This window comes from Condylura cristata, unplaced genomic scaffold (genome assembly GCF_000260355.1).
Source record: "Condylura cristata isolate star-nosed mole 26May11 unplaced genomic scaffold, ConCri1.0 scaffold00006, whole genome shotgun sequence".
In the NCBI taxonomy this organism is placed as follows: Eukaryota; Metazoa; Chordata; class Mammalia; order Eulipotyphla; family Talpidae; genus Condylura; species Condylura cristata.
This window is the reverse complement of record NW_004567107.1, coordinates 63,094,003-63,112,223: the sequence shown is the minus strand read 5'-3', so window position 1 is coordinate 63,112,223 and position 18,221 is coordinate 63,094,003.

Below are 18,221 nucleotides of genomic sequence, written 5' to 3'. Positions count from 1 at the left end.
TTTATTTTTGTTGAGTTTCATCAGTTCTCCATCTATTTTTGTGATCAGTCCTTTATTACTGGTTTTGTGTGACAAAATTTTTACCAATCAGTGGGCTGCTGTTTTTTGTGAAGTCTCTTTTGCTGTACAGAAGCTCTTTAACTTGATGTAGTCCCATCTATTTATCCTTGCCTTCACTATTGTGGCATTGGGTGCTCTATTTTTAAAGATGTTACTGAAGTGTATGTCCTGTAGTGTTTGGCCCATCTTTGTTTCCAGGTATTTTATGGTTTCTGTTCTTATGTCTAGGTTGATTTTTGTGAATGGAGTGAGGTAGTCATCTAGTTTCATTTTTTTGCATGTAGCTTCCTAGTTTTCCCAGCACCATTTGCTGAACAAACTTTCTTTGTTCCATTGTATCTTGTTTGCTCCTTTGTCAAAAACTAGCTGTCCATAAACTTGTGGGTTTATATCTGGGTTTTCTATTCGAATACACTGGTCTGTATGTCTATTCTTGTTCCAGTACCATGCAGTTTTGATTATTATGGCTTTGTAGTACAGCTTGAAGTTTGGGATTGTAAGGCCTTCATTTTGTTTTTTCTTAGACATGAGGGTTTTGGCTATTAGAGGTCTTTTGTTGTTCCATATGAATCTCATCAACATTTTTTCTATTTCTTTGAAGAATGTCATTGAGATTTTTATTGGGATGGCATTAAATCTGTATATTGCTTTTGTCAGGATGGCCATTTTGATGATGTTAATTCTCCTGATCCAGGAGCAGGGGATGTCTTTCCATTTCATGGTGTCTTCTTGTGTTTCTTTTAACAGTGTTTTGTAATTTTCTTTGTAGAGGTCTTTTACCTCTTTTGTTAGGTTGACTCCCAGGTATTTGATTCTTTTTGTTTTAATTGAAAAGGGAATGGTTTTTTTTTTATTTCTGCTTTTTCTGATTGGTTGTTTGTGTATAGGAAAGCCTCTGACTTTTGTGTGTTGACTTTATATCCTGTTACCTTGCTAAACTGGTGGATGGTTTTGATTAGTTTTCTCTGTGGAGTTTTTAGGGTTTTCCATGTAAATTAACATATTGTTTGCAAATAAGGATAGCTTTACTTTTTCTTTCCCTATTTGGATTCCTTGTATGCCTTTTTCCTGTCTTATTGCTCTGGCTAGAACTTCCAATGTTATGTTGAAGAGCAGTGGCGATAGTGGACACCCTTGTCTTGTTCCTGATCTCAAAGGAAAGGCTTTCAGCTTTTCTCTTTTGAGGATAATATTGGCTGTGGGTTTATCATATATGGCTTTTATCATGTTGAGGTATGTTCCTTCTATTCCGAGGATTTCAAGGGCCTTAAACATAAATGGGTGTTGAACTTTGTTGAAAGCCTTCTCCGCATCTGTTGATATGACTATGTGGTTTTTATTCTTCTGTCGGTTGATTAATTGATTTTCTGATGTTGATCCATCCTTGTGCTCCTGGGAAAGCCCACTTGGTCGTGGTGTATTATTCTTTTAATGCATTGTTGGATTCTGTTAGCTAAGATTTTGTTGAGGATTTTTGCATCAGTGTTTGTTAGGGAGATTGGTCTGAAGTTTTGTTTATTTGTGTTTTCTTTGTTAGGTTTTGGTATTAGCGTGATGTTGGCTTCATAGAACGTTTGTGATAGTTTTCCTTCTTTTTCAATTTTTTGGACCAGTCTGTGTAGAATAGGCACTAGTTCTTTTCTGAATGTTTGGTAAAATTCATTTGTATTTATGGGGAAGATTTTGCTCTGCTATTTAGGAACTCTGTGGCCACAGGCACATACAAACTTTGATTTTCCTTCTGTAATTGGGGTAGTTAATATATAATTCCCAGGTATCATGAGGATTAGATGCAATATTAAATAGTGCATATATGAGAAGCTTTTAGAAGAATGCTGGCCCATAGCAGCCCCTACCCACACCTCTATGACAAAGGGCCTGCTTCACGCAGACCGACAATGGTAATAACTGTCATTTACTGAGTTTTTTATGGATGAGCAGGCCCTCTAGTAAACAGTTAACAGATTATCTCATTTAAATCTCAGGACAACTCTGTGGGGTAACATATCATGCCCCCATTTTAGAGATGAGGAAACTAAGCATGAAGAGGTTAAGTAACTTATACAAGGTAATACATTAAGTTGGATGCATGCCCACATCCACACTCTCAATTTATTAGTTTGTCGTTGCCTTCCTCCTCCTCTATAACATTCCACAAGTATTAGAGTTAACTTCTTCTAATTATGACTTTAATCACGGGAGGAGGAACATCTGTAGATGACCTGCAGCAAATGCCCACATTGCCAATTTCTTGGTATCTTGTGATTCAGAATAGAGAAGCTGCAAGACACTTCCATTCATCACTCTCTATCCCTCTTGCCCCTTTCCCTCTTTGACTGACAGTTTCCATTTGAGCACCAGAGTCAAGAGCTTGGCAATACTTTTCATGTCCCAGAACTAATTCAAGTGGCTTTGATTTAATTTTTATCAGGGTCTATTCTGAAAAGCCTGGGATACCTTGTGCTCCAGAAATTAACTTCTGGTAGCCACAATGAAAAGAACCCAAATGACAAAGGGAAGCCAGTCAAGGGGAGTTCAGGGGCTATTGGAATCCCTTTTTTTCATGGAAGGTGTCTTATTTTTACTTCCATAAAGTTTTAATAATTCTAAAATCAATGTATTTTATATAGAAATATTGGAAAGCATAGAAAAGTGTAGTAAGAAAATTTACATCCTTATGAGACAGACAAGATGCTGTCTCTGTAATTAGATAATTAGCCAGCCATATAGAAAAGTTATTTTCTGGTAAAAATCCTAAAACTGAGCAATACCCCCAATTTTCATCATGCAGGTAGTCAAGGGAGTGTTAAAACGTTTCTAGTGGGCCTGAAACACCATTGCTCTTAACTCAAAATAATCCACACGACAATGTCGCACACCTTGAGAAAGCCTGTTCTAAACATCTTGAGAAGGCCTTTTGCACAGCAACACCCTATAACAGAAGTATAATACAAGCCCCATATGAGAGCCACATTTAAGATCTAAAAAATTTGTTATGCTTTATTTATTTATACATACAAAGACTGGGGTATAGGCCAGAGGCGCGGGGGTTGAATATGAGAAAATTCACCAGAGATAGAGTGGGGAGCAGAACAGACAAATTTACTGCAATACACTGCTGAGGGGAGCAGCTGGTGAGTCAGGAGAGGTCTGCTGTGTCAAATGGGTCAGCTCCCTGGCAAAGGATCAAACTCAGACCATAGTGGCTGGTGATAGCTTGATAGCACTGTGACTTTAACCCCTGCACCAACAGGGAGGCCCATGAGATCTTAAATTTTATAATTGTACATTGAATATGTACAACAAAATAAATGAAATCAATTTTAATAATACATTTTATTTAACTCAGTAGATCCAAATTGTAAACATTTTAGCATATGTAACCCATAGAATTAATGGGCTATTTTACTTTCTTTAAATTTTCCTTCTAAATTTTCAAACTCTAGTATGTACTTTATATATACACCATAACTCAAGTTGCACTAGTCACATCTGAAGTGCTTGGTTGGTATCTGTGGCCAACAGCTGTCATGCTGTTCTAAGTGTAAGTCTAAGGTTTTGATTGAATTCAGAAGGACCATTTTCAGAAGCAGTTATTCAAAGCTGGTGGTGGGTGTCTTATCAGATGGTGTTTAGTTTCAGGTTACTGTAACATCTAACTTAACAGAAAATACTGTTTTCATTGCTTATTGACATGTGCTATCTTGAAATACCTACTTTGAAAGTCATTTTAATTATAATAGGTCAGTGGGGAAAGAGAAGATTATCTTAGATAACACAGGTTCCTCTACAGATACCAGTTAAGTCTGAGGAATTTTTTTTTTTTTGAAATGATTTTTTTTTTTTTTTTTAAGATTTATCTATTTATTTGTGCATACAGAACTGGGGTACAGGCCAGAGGCTCAGGGGCGGTGAGAGGCTTCACCAGAGACAGAGTGGGGAGCAGAACAGGCAGATTGACAAAGTACACTGCTGAGGGAAGCAGCGGGCGGGTCAGGAGAGGTCTGGCTCGCCATGTGGTCTCCTCCGGGGCAGGCGGCAGGCGGGAATCGAACTCATGCGGAAGCGGCTTCAGATTCTCAGTGCTGTGCTTTAACCCGCTGCGCCACCAGGGAGGGCCAAGTCTGAGGAATTTTAACATACAATAATGGGATAGAGTTGTCCAAAGTTTCATGTTCCATTATTGTCTCATTGTGGGTTTCTAGAGTATATGTTTTACATAAAATGATGAGCTGTTATGCACCAAAAAAAAAAACCTTGTCATCTAATAACTTACATTATTTCAATAAAATTGATGAATGAATTACACATTGCTTATAACATTAAAAAAAGAAAATTTACATCAAAGTTCTACAATATTAAGACAACCACTTTGGCATGGAGGTTTATTTACTTCCAGCTCCTTCTAAACAGTTCTGAAACCTATAATGTACATATATTCCTGTTTTTCATTTAGTAATCCAATGCAAACATTACATTGTAAACTATTTGTGAATATACAAATATTTTACTAGCCACAGAATACTGTATTGTATGGAATTGACCTTTTTAAGAATAAGGGAACCCCTATGTTAACTACCATTTGGTTTAGAAATAGAATAATGCTGATAATTTATACCTTCCTACTGTGCTCCTCCCTAATCACAACTTCCTTTTTTTCCTGAAAAGTAGCCACTACTTTTGAGAAAATTATTCTTGTTTTACTGACTGTGATGAACCATTACATTGGCGGCTCCTCAGTGATCTGTGACTCCCTCTTATCTGACCTTCCATAGTGCCCTCTAGGTCCCTATGACTTGCTTTGGTCAGCAGGATATTAATAAGCATGATGCAACAGAGATTTGATAAGTGTTTGCATAATGGCATCCATTCTTTTGGAATATTCTTTCTTGGAACTCTGAGATTGCCATGCTGTGAGAAAGTCCAAGCTAACCAGGCCCCCCAGTTAAGTGCCCACTGCCACATCAAACTGTCCCAAGCAGCCCCCACTTATCCGAGCCTCCCCTGCTGAGGCTCAGTGTGGGGCAAGATGCCCCTTTCTTGGTGTGCTCCATGCACATTCTTGACCCACATTATTAGCAAATAGAATCACTGATGTTTTACTTTTGCATGTTTTTTTTAATGGCAGCAGTAAATAACCAAAATACATACAACCTATGTATCTCCTAACAATGTCTTATTTCATTTTGTCTATTTTTGAACTACTATCAAAGAATGTGAAAAATATGTGGGGTTGTGTGTGTGTGTGTGCGACATTTCTTTTGCTAAACATCTTGTGTGAGAGAGACCTCTGTGCTATTCTTTACATTTGAGATTCATTTAATTTTTTTTTGATGAGCATTGTTCCACAACTATTTATTCATTTTCTTGTTGATGGACAGTGGGGCTGTTTCCATTTTCGGGCTATTAGAGACAAAGTTACTGTGAACTTTCTTATGCACATCTCCCAGGAAGCATGTGCAAGACTTTCTCCATTCATCTCATGTGGTGTTCTAGGGAGGGAGATGCATTCCAGGACACAGGGGCCCAGGAACACCCAGCAGCAGCAGCAGATGCCACCTGTGCAGGCCATATGGCACTTGTTTTTCAAAACTGTTGCCTCAGATTGAAACTCAACAAATATTTCTTAGGGATCTACATTGTACTTGGTTTTGAGACTGCAGAAATGACCAGCACACAACTCCTTCCCTTGAGAACCTAATGGAAGTGTAGCATGAGTGGAGTGGGGGTAGGTTGTGGAGACAGAAATATCATCAGATAATTATCATCGAATTTGGAAAGTGCTAGAAAGAGGGAAGTGTTGAGTGTGGTGGGAGCACTTCTGCATACTCCTCTGAGTCCACACTCAGCCTTTGTTTTAGGAGGTTGACCTGCATAGCTACATGAGTAGATTCTCTGGCATTCTAGATTCTAGTAGCATTGTTCCGTGACTGGAAACAGTAGTTAGTGGGGTGGGAGGAGAGTGAGAGGGTTATTTATCCCCTTGACTTCCTCCCTGCAAGTGGCCTTGGGCTGCATCTCTCCAAGAGTCTGGGCTCCACTCAAGGCTGCCCTCTCCTGGGGGCTTTTCTCATTCCTTCCTTTGCCTGCCACGTTGAGTGGTACCAGCCCTACCCTGAACAACTCAGGACTGTGCTAACCCTTGCGTTTTCTCTATAACCCTCAGCAAATATTCTTGTATTAAGTTTTTAAGATTTTGCTAACCTATCCTGATTAGGGTGTCTCCTTTTTTTCCTTCTGAATCCCTGAATGATGTTGTGTGTTATCCTGCTGGTGGGGTGGGGCAGTGTGGTGACCTAGCAAGGTGGCTTCACAAAAGGAAATGACATTGAGGTTTGGGTTTAAAGTCAAAAATAATTTTCTCTAAAATTGTGTTAGTCTTAATTTCTCACAAATCAAAGGCAATAGTTAGTACATTCCCAGGCACAGTCTCTTCTTATTGTAAGTTTTTCTCCTTGTCAATGGTTATCCACTTTGTAAGGACTCTTGTAACAATGTTTTACTTCCCTATAAATAGATACATAAAAATAACACAAAATATACCATAAAATTATAGAGAAACACCAAAATATTAGAAAAGTAACACCTATGACCAATAACAAGTATCCCTAATACACATAAAACTAATAAAGAAAATTGATTAAAAAAAAAGACTCTTGTAAACAAACATTTCTCAAGAACAATTTTAGTTATTGTTTTGGTATTTATTGATTTCAAACATTTTATAGTGAGAAACACCTTTAAAATGAATTGACATATAACTAATCCCAGAATATACATTATCAGTATAAACTGTTAAATAGCACATATATGTGTGAAATAGTTTTTATTCAGTCTGCAGGTGAAGCTAAGCTTACATATGGATTTGAAAAATTCTTGAAAAATCCTGTGCCTTTGATGCTAGGGGTTCTGGCCAAGTTCAGGAACCATGAATCTAGGCAGTTTCTATATCTCTCTCCTCCTCTCCTCACCTCCATCCTGAGGACAGATAACCAGATTATTAAAGGAAGGAGAACTATAATTTATGGGGTCCAATAGAGGCGAAGTTACCATCTCAAGAGTCATGTAATTAATTAGTGACCGAGTCAAGAGTAAATCTGAGGTCCTTTGTCTCCCAGTTTAAAATTTTTTTTGCTACTAAAAATTAAAAATTATCATTCTCCCATGGTAACAATTTGTGCCAAAAATTTGATCTCTCAGTGTCCTTCAGGATGAACAGATGGTAAACATTTCATTTCTCTCTTCACCCACCCACTCCCTGCTCATTCTAAGGCAGTCAGTCCTAGAATGGCAGTGAGTCTAAGCCCAACCAAGGACCAATTCCTACTCCATGGGAACAGTGGGCGTGACTTCAGATTAATCCACTTCAGATTAAGGGCAAGAGTGGTCTTCCCCTACCCAAACCCAAGGACCAGTCATTCATAAGTAGAACAAGGAGGTATGGGAGGAAGCCATCTGTTTAGCCTGGAGAACTCTAGAAGAGACCAAAGTAGGACTATATTAACTGCCTTCTTCTATCTGCCTGATATTTCTTGGTTCAGTTGTATATGTTTATCCCTAAGATCTTATGTCCTGTGAAATACAAATATTAGGTCCTGAGAAGTATTGGGTCTCACAAGAAGCACTTGACCAATGGCATCTGGCCAGAACTTGAATTTCTTAATCTCCTTGTCTCCTTCACAAATTGCCACTGTACAGGAGTCTACAAGGCAACTAGGGGCTTGAAGGTTGAAGTTTTCCCACTGGAGATAATCATGCTTTCTATGTTTCATCCTTAAGGCCAGGAAACAAGACATTTGTTTCAGTCATTGGTTGGCAATGTAGACCAAAAAGGACACACCCATACAATGAGAAAGTTTTGAGGACAGAAGGGTCTTCACAATGAAAGGATCTGGGTTTTTCTTGTAATTAGAGGTATCTACATAAGTTTTTAAAATGGTTTGTTCCATTGAAAAATAAACAGTCTGACCCGTCCAGCAGGTCTAGTAATTCGTGGGTCTCGAGGGGGCACCTCCTGCAAAGCCAATGGGGGGAGAGAGAAAGGAGACCAGGCGCATAAAGAAAGACAGAGTCAATCTGAGTCGTGTCAAGGTCTCAAGTTTATTGAGCAGGGTGAGGGTATTTAAGCTTGCAGAAAGGGGGGGGGGGGAATGGAAATTTTTCAGAAACCCCCTAAAGCCTTTGGCCCATGTGCTTGCACAAACTGCCAATACGTCAGTATTCCAGGAATGTTATCTTTGTGGTTTTTTCTGAGGATTGTTATTTTGCAAGATAGTGAGCAGGAACAGTAACAGGTCAAAAAGGTCAAGGCTCAGTCATCCCGTCCTCAGCCCCCAACAACAGTCAATTCAAGAAATACCCCACATCTTAGAATATTTTATGTGTGGCAGGAACTTAGTCCAATAGAAGTAGTAGTAGATGTTCATTGTTTTATTGATCAAGAGTTAATTTAGATATGTAATTTGAGTTAGAGCTACTGTGTTGTGGTTCTCAGCCCTCAGTCACTCTTGCTTGGTTAGAGATAGACATCTGATCCAGCTGAGTCAATTATACTACCCATTCATTGCCCTGGCTGATCGTTGTCAGAATGAGCACTTGACCCAAGCTGGGTCAATAAAAACCCAGGATATTTTCCCCTTGGGTCATGTCTGGTGACAAAGCTAAGTGATGTGAACCTGGATGCTTGTAGTGTAAACCCCAATAGCTGACTTTTCTTTTTATAATACAGGTCCATGACGAAAGGTTTGACGTCAGAGTATGTATTTCAAAGAGATTAGCTAAAGTAAACACATTTCAAGCCACATAACTAGGTTAAAAAGCCTCCTACCATTGAGGTTGGTTTGTTTGAATTATAGATGCTGGTTGATTTTGATAATCATCTGGGCTCCCTTTAGTTTTTTCTTTCTTGAGTTAGAGCTACTATGTTATTGTGGTTCTCAGCCCTCAGGTCACTCTTGCCTGGTGAGTGGAGGACATCTGATCCAACTAAGCCAATTATACTACCTACCCATTCATTGCCGTGGCTGATTGTGGTCAGAAATGGGCACTTGACCTAAACTGGGTCAGTCAAAACCCAGGATATTTTCTCCCGTGATCCCAAGGATCATGCCCTTGGATATCCTTTGCCATGGCTGATTGTTCTCTTTGTTTTCCCATTTTTTTTTTCAGTTCACAGATTTTTGTTGTTGTTGTTTATATGCCAACAGGCTAAACATCAGAATCGAAGGAATCAAATTGTTTTCTATTTTTCTCAACATTTAAAAATAATCAGGGAAGAGAATTACTCATCATGATTTCTATATTATTTATTGTTTCCTTTATTCCATTTTGCTTCTACCCAAAGCCTCAATCTTTTCTCATATTTTCAATTCCTGCTTTTTTGCTTTGAATTTACCAATGAAGAGTGAGCCTAAAAACCCTAGACCTCAACCCCAATAGAGACAGGAATGCAAGCCCATGTGCTTGTGCTCTCTGCCAGTGAACTCAATATGGCCCAGGTATGCTGCGTATCTTCCAGGTCTTATAAGTAATAAACCTGCATTTAAAAAAAAATCCTGATGACTATTGCTGGAGGGCATCTTGCAATCTTAATAAGAACTCCAGGGGCCAGTCCAGTCAGAACATTGGATTAAGAGGGGAAAAAGTCTATGGGAAAGAACCCTCAGACATTCCTAGCTGGCAGCAGAATTATCAATAGGCTGAAACCAGTGCAAAACAATGCTGCTGACAGTAATTTTGCATCTGTAGAAGGCAAAGAGAAGTAAGCTGACATATAGAGAATGGCTGAAATGAGAACTCAAGAGGGAGTCCTGGTAGCATTCTATTCCTGGTTTGAGTTGACTTTCAGGATATGAATTTTAGCAATTCAGTTATATAAGTTTAGAAAAATTCCATTTGCCATTTGTAACCAAAAGAATTCTGACTAATTCTCATGTGGTATAAAGCAGTAAATTTCTTAAAATTAAGTTTCCTATCTTAAACGCTCCAGTATCTATTGCCACCACGTGATTTTCTCTGAGTAGACCCAGAGGAAAATATTAAAAGGTATTAATTAGGTCTTTTATTTCAGGCTCCAAATATACATTGAATGTTTATTTTGAGATCTATGTAAGGAAAGTCACATAGTGAAATCCCCTAGAGAACTGAATATAATTCCAGGGAACATTTTGCGTTTGAGAAATGCCATCAGAATTATAAATCTGAAATTGCTATTGAGCAAGTTGGGTAAACATTGGGCAGGATTAAAGTCAAACCAAGAGAATAAATAGTCAAGAACTAGTCCCAGAAGCAAGTATCCTGGCGTTCTCCCAGATACAGGAGCAAGGATGCTAGGACATTTTTAAGGAAGCTAATTTCTACAAAGAGAACTCACAGAGTCCTAAAGAACTTTTGACCAGAGAAGTCAGAAACCACTGGCTATATAAGAAGCTCCTGAGATTCACTTTCTCCCTGGCCTCTTATTACATTCATTTATTACCATCGTTCATTTGGATATTCTTTGAGTACCTGTTAGGCACTTGGTACTGTCACCAGAGCTCACTGGCTCCCTTTATATCCTTGGTGCAACAGTGGAGTTCCTTGAGGTTATCTGAATGTGATCTGAAGGCAGTCAGTTGTCCTGTACTAGGGGAAGTAGAGGTGGGCAGAGAAGAGGTAGGGATCTGTTCAGAGGACACTGGCTACCAGCTGAGCTCTGAACTGGGCCAGACACCTGGGAAGGGAGACTGATCAGAGCAAGGCAAGACATATGACATACAATATCTTGGAACTTTCTAGTATGGAGCAAAAATATGTGTTCTAGTCATAATTGTCTTCTCTAGAATGTGTCATTTTTCAGGACCTTGTTTGTGAAGATCTCCTTCTTGCTTAGGTTGCCTTTTATGGAATCTGATTTTTAGTGAATTTACAATCCCACAGCCTACTCACTACGAAGTGATTTACAAGCCTAAGCGAGATGGAGTCTTGTGTGCAATACATATTCTATAACAAATCCCTAAAGAACCTATCCAGAAAGAGAACTCAAATGAGTTTAAAGTGGATATATATAATAATGTAAAAGATACTTTTATCATTCAGTTGTGAAAATAAAACAGTTTGTTCATAAGGAGAAAATAACATGTGATTCACAAAGAAAACAGGGCCATATGTACTCACCATAATGAGGGGCTGTGTTGACTTCATTCTTTTTTTAAATTTATTTTATTAATAATAATAATGAACAACTATATACCAGAGACATTTTATGGGGGTGGAGTGGGGAATGGGATCAGAAATGGGGGTTCACTTATAGCAGGAGTATAACAGATGAGGCAAGAAAATAATAATAATAATAATAATAGCAATAATAATAATAAGCAGTTATATGCCAGAGACATTTTATGGGGGTGGAGTGGGGAATGTGATCAAAATCAGTGGGGGGAGGGAAATGCACTGGACTTTGGTGATGGCACATGGTTGATTGGTGATGGGAAGCCCAAGGGGATTACAACTGAGATGGAAAAAGGCACAAAATGATGGGAAAATAAGCTATTATATTATTTAAAAAAATTTTTTTTAAAGATTTATTTATTTACGCATACAGAACTGGGGTACAGGCAGAGGCTCAGGGGCGGCGAGAGGCTTCACCAGAGACAGAGTGGGGAGCAGAACAGGCAGATCGACAAAGTACACTGCTGAGGGGAGCAGCGGGCGGGTCAGGAGAGGTCTGCCACACCATGTGGTCACCTCCAGGGCAGGCGGGAATCGAACTCATGAGGAAGTGGCTTAAGCTTCTCAGTGCTGTGCTTTAACCTGCTGCGCCACCAGGGAGGGCTCCTGACTTCAATCTTAATGGTAGGTTTCTGTAAATGTTAGTCTTCAGTTCTAGAAATGAGTTCCATCGAAAAATTAAAAAGGCCTATGGTATAATAATAGTGTTATTTAATGGTAGAAATAGAAATATAAAAGTATTCAGTGACATAGACTCAAGTATTAAAATACTGGCTATCACAAGCCATTTTCTAGGAGCCTTGACAGTGTTGTGTTATATTAGGTATTTACTAAATTATTTATTAGAGGTGATTAATGAGTTTATTTTATACCAATAATTTATTTGAGATATTTGTAGGTAGTCTACTTGTTGGTTTTTAAGGGGTTGAAATCCCTTCAAAGATTTACAGTTTTACAATTTTAGGACTCCATGGGTCATTTGAAATCCATTTATACTCCTCTTGAGAACCTCTCTTTTTATAGATAATATACAGAATTCAATTTAATAAATTACGGTATATACCCCAAGAAAAGACAAAGAGAAAAAAGAGACAATAGAAATATTGTGGTGGTAAGTGTGGTGTGAACATACATTTGATGAGGTGTGAACCCGTACCAATGAGTTACAGTGTTGTAAGCTGCTTATCTCAATAAAAAATAACCCATTTCTTAAAAAAGGATGAGGCAAATCTTAAAAAAAGAAAGAGAAATGTGTCATGCGTAATCAAGATGGTAGAATTATTAGGTACAAACTTTCAAGTAACTATGATTAATTTTTTAGGAAATAAATATTTTATCAGAGAATTGGCATCTATATTAAGTAATTAAGTAGAAATTCTAGAGCTGGAAAAAGGACCCTTTATTTACTCCCCCAATGCCTTGAAATTAAGAACATACTAGATGGGTTTCTCAGAATGTCAGAGCCATCTGGAGTAATGATTAGTTATCTGTAAAACTGATGAATAGAAAATGTCCAGACTGAAACAAGGAGGAAAATACCAAGTATGGGAAATACAGAAAAAAGCATAGGAGTCATATGGGGCTAGGTGACGAGACTTAACAGCCATGTAATTGGAGTGCCTGATGATGCAAATAGAAATGATCTAGAAGCAATATTTCAAGAGATAAAGGATGAAAAATGTTCAAAACTGATTAGAAATAACAAACTATATATTCGAAGCATATTAGTATAAATACAAAAACAACTACATGTAGTCACATCATAATTAAATTTCTAACAGAACAAATACAGAATAAATACTCATATAATTCAAAAGAAAGCAAGAAAAGAGGAAAGAATGGAACACAGAGGGACAAGTAAAAACCAGGTTAGACTATATAAAACTAAACTGTGCATAATTATATTAAATTCAAACTATCTTAATATTCCAATTAAAAAGCCAACATAGAAAAACTACAAATGTACACTTCTGAATAAGAAACATACCTTAATTATAAGGAGTCAAGAGAGATTTTAAGCAAGAAGTAGACTAAAGAGGAGATTTTAAATTCAATTCACCAAGGAAGACCTAACAGTCCAAATTTGCATAAACCTACTAACATAACTTTAAAATTAGATAAATAAAAATCTAATAGTACTAAGTAAGGATATGGGAGGACATGGCAAAACCACCATTATAGTGATTTTAATGAATTTTGAAGGAAGAAAAATTACAAAATTTAATGAATAAATTGACTAATCCATATGATAGAACAATGCATACAAAAGTTCAGAATATACACTTTTTTTTTAAAGATTTATTTATATATTCATACAGAACTGGGGCACAGGCCAGAGATGCGGAGGGTGAGAGGATTCACCAGAGAAAGAGTGAGGAGCAGAACAGTTAGATCCATGAAGTACACTGCTGAGGGGAGCAGAGGCGGGTCAGGAGAGGTCTGCCACGCCATGTGGTCACCTCCGGGGCAGGCGGGAATCGAACTCATGTGGAAGTGGCTTTAGCTTCTTAGTGCTGTGCTTTCAACCCGCTGCGCCACCAGGGAGGGCCCCAGAATATACACTTTTATAAAAAATGCCTTCAATAATTTCAAAAGAATTAAGCTACAGATCATATCAGAAAGAACTAGAAAACATCTAGGTATTTGGAAATTAAGTTATTCACATCCAAATATCCTACAAGTTAAAGAAGGAATCTTAAGGGAAATTTGAAAATATTATGAATTGAATAATAACAAAAATATGATATATAAAAATATGTGAATGAAACTGAGGCAGAACATACAGGAGCATTTTTAATCCCTGTGTGCATATATTAGACAAAGAGAAAGACAAGTTATTTAAGTAAGTTGTCAAAGCTTCTATTTTGTCACGAAAGGAACAAAATAAATAGCTTTCTCTGCCTGCTGTGTTTGTGCAAGCATCTTCTCTCTTCCCTTCTTCTAATAAATCTGACCTTAACAAGTAAATAAATAAAAGGAACAACATATTAAGAAGGCAGAGTAAATAGTATATAAAGATAAGAGTAAAATCAATGAAATGAAAGAGAAATAAAACAGATGAAATCAACAAATATAATTACTGGTTCTTTGAAAAAAATAAAGTTGATAAGATTAATTATCTAAAATCACAAGATTAATCAAAGAGAGAGTGAGGAAGCATTCAAGAGAAAGAGCAGAAAATACCATGAAAATACAGACTATTGCAGCAGTTACTACTGAAAAGAAAAAATGTAGTAAATATATATTATTAATTAATCACTTTATTTAATTTTAAAATTTAAAATTTAAAGATTAGATGAATGGGCAAGGTGTTGAATAATACTTATCAGAAAAAAAGAACCCCTAAGAAATAGAAATTCTTAATAGTCCTGTAACTTAGACTATTAAATCTGGAATTGTCATTCCACAAAGGAAGCCCCAGACCAGTTGGCTTCACTTGTGATCTCTTTTAAAAATTAAGAAAGAAAAACAATTTCATATACATTCTTCCATGGAATAAAGATAATGGAAATTGTTTCAATTTATTTTATGGGAACTTAAAATGATGCCGTTACCTGACAAGAATATTCTTGGAAAGTAGAGTACAGATCAATCTCGCTCTTGATTGTAAGTGCAAAATGCTAAAATGAGAATTGAAAAATTGAATCTAGCAATTAATTAAAAATGTATTTATTTATTTATTTTTAAGGTTTATTTATTCATACAAGAACTGGAGTACAGGCCAGAGGTATGGGGTGTGAGACATTCACCAGATACAGCATGGGGAGCAGAATTGGCAGATCTACTGAAATATACTGCTGAGGTGAGCAGCAGGGAGATAGGATAGGTCTGCTGTGCCATGTGGGTCATCTCCCTGGCCGGGGATCGAACTCATGCTGCAGTGGCTGCAAATAGCTTTATAGTGCCAAGCTTTAACCAGTTGTGCCACCAGAGAGGGCCCTCATTAAAAATATATACACCAGGGTCCTCCCTGGTGGCATAGCAGTTTAAAGTACAGCACTAAGAAGCTAAAGCCATTTTAGCATAAGTTCGATCCCCTCTCCTGACCCACCTGCTGCTCCCCTCAGCAGTGTACTTCTTCAGTAGGTTTGTTCTGCTCCTTACTCTGTCTCTGGTGACTCCTTTCACTGCCCCTGCACCTCTAGCCTAGTTCTGTATGTATAAATAAATCTTTTAAAATCTTTAAAAACACCATTCCGGCCCTCCCTGGTGGCGCGGCGGGTTGGAGCACAGCACTGAGAATCTAAAGCCACTTCCGCATGAGTTCCATTCCCGCCTGCCCCGGAGGTGACCACATGGCGTGGCAGACCTCTCCTGGCCCGCCCGCTGCTCCCCTCGGCAGTGTACTTCGTCGATCTGCCTGTTCTGTTCCCCACTCTGTCTCTGGTGAAGCCTCTCACCGCCCCTGAGCCTCTGGCCTGTACCCCAGTTCTGTATGCACAAATAAATAAATCTTTAAAAAAAAAAAAAAACACCATTCCTAGGCTTATTCCAGGAATGCAAAGTTAATTTATTTGAATATCAATGAAATTTAGTACATTACCAGAGGATCTCTATAGGTGTCAAAAAAAACAACTGATTAAATTCAATGTCCATTTATGGTTTAAAAGAAAACAAGATAACCTCTGAGAAAGCCAGAAGATTTAAACCCTAAAGACATAAAACCAAATTCAGAATGTTTCCCATCCTGGGATATCACTGGGGAATGCTTTTATTATGAGTAGGATGAATTCCATGAACCAGTTGACAAAAATGTCCCCAGTCGCAGACCTAAGATCATAATAGTTTTCATTTATTAAACATTTAAATGTGTCAGACACTGTGCCAATACTTGCTCTCACTAAATTCTCAGAGAAATCCAGTAAGACATGTTCGTTTCCCCATTTGACAGATGAGGAACTAGAAGCTATGACAAGGTAAGTAATTTGTCCAACATGACATGGCCAGGATTTAAGCAGATCTGTATACCATTAAAACCCAAGATTTTTTGTACTTTCTTTTTATTATAGTAGTTTATTTTTACCTCATTTTGTGCCTTTTTCTATCTCAGTTGTAATCCCCATGGACTTCCCATCACCCATAGTCCAGTGCATGCTTCCCCACCCACCATTTTTGATCCCATTCCCCACTCCACCCCTGTAAAATGTGTCTGGTATATTGTTGTTCATTATCATTATTATTTCCACCCCTCCCCCGCCCCAGTCCTTTATGCTCCTGCTATGAGTGAAACCATCTGGTATTTTTCTTTTTCTTTCTGGTTTATTTCACTAAGCATGATCCCTTCCAGCTCCACCCATGTTGCTGCAAAAGGCGAGTTTATCTTTTTTGATCACTGAGTAGTATTCCATTGTGTATATATACCACATCTTTTTAATCCAGTCATCTACTTTTGGGCATTTGAGCTGATTCTCTGTCTTCCCTGCTGTAAATAGAGCAGCAGTAAACATGGGGGTGCAGGTGTCTTTTTCAATCAGTGTTTTTGTGTCTTTTGGGTAGATACCTAGGAGTGGGGTTGCTGGTCATATGGAAGCTCCATGTTTAGCAGTTTGAGAAACCTCCAAACATTTTTCCATAGAGTTTGTATCAACTTGCATTCCCACCAGCAGTGCAGGGGAGTTCCTTTTTCTCCACATCCTCGCCAACATTTGTTGTTGCTAGTTGTTTGAAGATGTGCCATTCTCACTGGGGTGAGGTGGTGTCTCATTGTGGTTTTAATTTGCATCTCCCTTATTACAAGTCATGTTGAACATTTTTTTAAATGCTTGTTGGCCATCTGCATTTCCTCTTTGGAGAAATGTCTTTTTAGCTCTTCTGCCCATTTTTTGATGGGTTTCTTTATTTTTGTTGAGTCTCATCAGTTCTTTGTATATCTTTGTGATCAATCCATTATCATTAGTATTGTGTGAGAAATTTTTTCCCAATCAGTGTGATGTCTGTTTTTTGTAATGTCTCTTTTGCTATGCAGAAGCTCTTTAACTTGATGTAGTCCCATCTGTTTGTCCTTTCCTTTACTATCGTTGCACTGGGTGCTGTATCTTTAAAGATATTACTGAAGTGTATGTCATGTAGTGTTTGGCCCATCTTTGCTTCGAGGTATTTTATGGTTTCTGTCTTTAGTCCATTTCGAGTGGGTTTTGTGTATGGTGAGAATTAGTGATCTAGTTTCATTGTTTTGCATGTAGCATCCCAGTTTTCCCAGCACCATTTGTTGAACAAGCCTTCTTTGTTTCATTGTATATTCTTTGCTCCTTTGTGAAAGATTAGCTGCCCGTAAGCCTGTGGAAAACCCAGATTTTAATGAATGCAATTGCTGGGACGTTTCTTAAGGCACAGCGTCTCTGTCCCGGCCTGCAGAGAGGTATTACAAGGAGGAGATCTGCTCTGCTTTCTATAGGGTCCTGCCCTACTTCACACCCCTGTTTCTTTCACCTCTTCTGAAAGATTCTAATAGCAATCCCATGGAGGCAGGAAGAAAGGCACAGAAGAGTCAGCGGTGCTGGGGACAGTGGGTGAATTTAGGAGGCAGACTGTGGATTGAATCCCACTTTTGTCATTTAGTAACTATAGGAATTATAGCAAATTACTTTCCTAGATATTTAGTTTCTTTGTTGTTTTTGTTGTCAGTGGCGGTGATTTGTTTGGATAATGAAACCTTCTGAAATTATGTGCAACTTCTTGTGAGTGCATATGTGCCTCTTTTCCAGTGAAGAGATCATAATTTTCATAAGTACTCAAAAGGCATTTCTGCCCCCAAACTAAATAGAATTACAGCTTCACATCTCAAAAAAATATCAAAATAATTTTTTATGATTGCTGTGGATGAATGATATCAACATATCAGCTAAACATTTAGAAATGCTAATGGCTAGCTTCAAATAAAGAGTTTATTTGGCATATGCTGCTATTTGTGTGCAAGTGGGACAGAAAGTCTATATTCTTCCTATAGAAAATCT